This window comes from Plasmopara halstedii (genome assembly GCF_900000015.1).
Source record: "Plasmopara halstedii genome assembly, contig: Scaffold_3120, whole genome shotgun sequence".
Classification (NCBI taxonomy): Eukaryota; Oomycota; class Peronosporomycetes; order Peronosporales; family Peronosporaceae; genus Plasmopara; species Plasmopara halstedii.
In genome coordinates this window covers 1438318-1438822 of record NW_020190023.1, presented here as the reverse complement: position 1 = coordinate 1438822, position 505 = coordinate 1438318, and positions in this window count along the sequence as shown.

The following is a 505-nucleotide window of genomic DNA, read 5'->3' as shown; positions in this document are numbered from 1 at the left end:
GTGTGACTGCACCCAAACAAGAATACGGTATGTGGCTACGTAGCCAGTAGTTATGCATATTTTGATTTTACTAAATACATTTAGGAAATCTAAACACTTAAAATTCGGCAGCTTTGTCGCAAGTGAAAATAAAAATCAGTTTTGAATTTAGTCTATAAGCGTGAGTCAAGGTACTAACTAATCTTGGAGGTAGCGGATTGTGATCCACTACACTCGCATCGGCTCTTGTAAAGAACGAAAGGTTCGGTGACCTAAATTATGTTTCCTCAAGCGCTAAGCTACGGCAGCCTCGCTGCACATGGTAGCACTTGTTGTTCAATCTACACCTGGGTTGGTTGGACTGATCCTCTGTGAGGATGGATGAATTTTCCTCTTTGTCCCAGGGCATGCAGGACGGGCTTTACAAGCTGATGTCTTTGCTTGGCCCTGAGGGCGTGCAGCACCTTGCAGCGCAAGGCCCCGATGCAATCGGTGCACGTCTAGAGGCGTTTTTGAACTACAAAAA